Below are 3,066 nucleotides of genomic sequence, written 5' to 3'. Positions count from 1 at the left end.
AAGAGCCTACTACAAAAGTTTGCTAACTTGTATACTTGAACCTGCATTCATGAAAACGAAGCATTCCAAACCATTGGAAATCAGTACATAACTAAATAATCAATATGTACTGGTATGTCGAGAAGCCAGAATAACAAGTTGACACATGAGGATGTTTAATGAATTAGATAATAAGCTGAGCAACTATAATCAACCAAGTGTCAACATTTTTTGTCTGAAATTCTATCTTACAGTTATCCTTATGTTCATATGTCTTTCAATTATTTCTTAACATGTGAAAAAGTGGTATATTTACATGTGAGATTTGCTATATTTTTGTCTGAAACTCTATCTTGTGGTTATTCTTATTTTCGTGTCTTTGAATTATTTCTTGTGAAAAGGTGGTAGATTTACATGTGACATATGCTATATCTTTAATTTGTTTTTCTTTTTATCAATTATTTTTCAATGAACTATATATTTTCTTGATATGTTGTGGCCTACTGTTGTGCTTTGTGGTGAGAAGTTCACAACATTTATAATTTGCTTACTGTTCTGGCCTCCTAACTTTATATAATAATTGACTTATTGATGTATGTTGATGCTTGTTACTGTTGCAGGTCTACTATAGTCATGTATTTTAAAAGTTGTTGGTAGAAGTAAATGTCTTACTTTCTGTGTAGGTAAACTCTTACTCCGCAAGTTCTGTTCTTTCAAATGAATGTTTTGTATGAATTCTTTCAACTTTATACATCTAAGTAAGCTCGGTCAGTCAACATTGCCGCTTATCTGTCTTTTTGGGTTATCTAGTGTATCTTGATTATTAATCTTGTAATGCTATTACCATTGTAAAGAAGCAACTTATTATTTTCTACATGGGTTCTTCACTTTATACAGTATCTCTTGAAAGTAGTTTCAGAATTTTAGAATTGGAAAACCTTGTTGACAATTCTATAAACTCGAGCTCTTGACATATTTTGTTGATGGACTTATCAACTTTCCACAACTACAAACACAAATGTGCCTATCTCATATTCATTGGAATAACCCATTAATTTCATTCTGGAGATTAAATTTATTTATTACATTGTGCGTGAAATGGTGAATTTTGCACATCATAAAACTAATAAATCAGAATTTTGTTGATGGCCTTATCAACTTTCCACACTTTTGTAGCCTCATTCTTAACTTGATTGTATGCTTCCCGGGAGTAGACGCCTCATTTGTGTGTGTGAATCTGTTGCAAGGATGAACTTAATTTTTGAAGTGATGGACTTAGCTAAAAATTGGGCCTGATATTTATTCTGGGGAATAGGTTAGGCATATTTGGGAGCTTTTATGAGATCATATTTAGCTTTTGAAAAGAATAATGAGATGGTGAATTATTCAAGTGTTGATTTTTGAAAACTACTTTTTTTATTGGCGTGAAAGACATCTATATTATTAATGATATTTTTGTGCCCCTTGATACACCGTATGATGTCCCATTAAATGTATGTCTATATTTGTGCGTCTGCCACTCATGTTTTTAGATTGTCTACTAGCTAATAGTAGGCCAAAGCTTCAGTAAGTCTGCCCTAAAAGAGAAATTCAAGGAGCTTTGAGAATTTAAAAAGATTCTGTTCAGATTTAGTCATTTATATTTTCTTCAGTATTTTTAACTTCTCCAATCTTATACTTGCACATATTTTGATAGTCATGAGTCAAGAAGGACCTTCAGGAAGAACCAAAGTAACCAAAAAAAGGACATATGCTAAAGAAGGATCATTATCATCCTTGGTACAACAAAGACGATCATATTTGACAACAAAAGAAACTCTTCAGGCTGTGCGGTCAGAGAAAAAGAACCTGCTAAAGTTAATTGACAAAGAATAGCCAATTGCAAAACAACAACGAGTTACACCACAATCTAAAACAAATCAACAATGTGTAGAGGAGCAACAAACTGTAGAGGAGCAACCAACTGTAGAGGAGCAGGTTCAAATGGATTCTACAAGCACTCTTCCAATAAACGAACAATCCGAAGAACAAGGTACATATAACTTAAAAACATATTAAACTCATTTATGACTTCTAATTACTTGTATTATGTATAGCTTCAGACCCTTCCACTCAAAAAAATACTAAAGGTACAACACAAATGTAAAGTGTACATAGGAGAAATTATCCTACTAAACAACAACAATCAACCAGTTGGTCCAACCAAAGATGTTGTAGAGTTAAGTAGCTTTCTTGGCACATTCGAAAGGAATGCGACTCTTTGCCCTCTAGAGATATTAGATTGGAGGTATATGAACACAAAAGATGATTTATGGACATATACAGAGGTTTGAAGTTACCAAAGTGAATTATATCACTAAAATTATTTTACAAGTTTTATTAATGAAACAAAATTGTAGGAGGAATATGATATCACTGATGATGCGATAGAATGGGCGTTAGAAGTAATTGGATCTGCTTGGAGAAGACATAAATTTGATCTAAAGAAATTATGTTACAAACCATGTACTAGTCATGAAGTTCTAATGGGAAAACGACTTCCTTATGTTTCAGAATGTCAACTTAAGGAACTTCTCAAATATTGGAATTCCGATAAACATAAGGTAAATCTAATTTTGGAATCTCAATTTCTTTTCTCTATTGTGATATGGTTGTTGGAGTTTATTTTTTTCTCTCTTTTCTACTGTGATATCTTCTCTAGTGTGATTTTATCTCTCCTTTTTGTTGTGATATTGATTTACATATTTGCAAAAAATGGATGCAACCAATACTAAGAATCGGAAAAATTTGAAGAATCCACATACTGCTGGAAAAATAAGTTTTGCTTTAGTCCGCAATGATTTGGTGTGTTTTCTGCTTCTTTATCAAATCTTAAATTGTTATGTTAAATAGATTTTTAATATCAGTTTTTCATGTGAAAAGGAGAAGAAAAAGGAATCTTCTATATCAATTAAGGAGCTATTTGCGGCTAGAGGAACAAGACACCCGGAACGTTTGTACAGGAACTCAAATGAAGACACTATTAGTAAAATTGTATGAATAGTATCTACTTTTACTCTCTTTTTAGATAATTTATTTGATCGTAAT

General features: G+C 32.0%; 1 long non-coding RNA gene across 1 annotated transcript; it reads left to right on the top strand.

Annotated features, from left to right (window-relative positions):
• The first annotated feature begins 1,674 nt into the window (after positions 1–1,674).
• On the top strand, positions 1,675–2,558 carry LOC125851651 (uncharacterized). The gene is made up of 3 exons (XR_007444923.1): positions 1,675–2,011; positions 2,076–2,306; positions 2,379–2,558. It is a non-coding gene; the product is annotated as an uncharacterized LOC125851651 (long non-coding RNA).
• The last annotated feature ends 508 nt before the right edge of the window (positions 2,559–3,066 follow it).

Source organism: Solanum stenotomum, chromosome 1 (assembly GCF_019186545.1).
Source record: "Solanum stenotomum isolate F172 chromosome 1, ASM1918654v1, whole genome shotgun sequence".
Lineage (NCBI taxonomy): Eukaryota > Viridiplantae > Streptophyta > Magnoliopsida > Solanales > Solanaceae > Solanum > Solanum stenotomum.
Note: the sequence above shows the minus strand (reverse complement) of the source record. Positions and strands in the feature narration are given on the sequence as shown.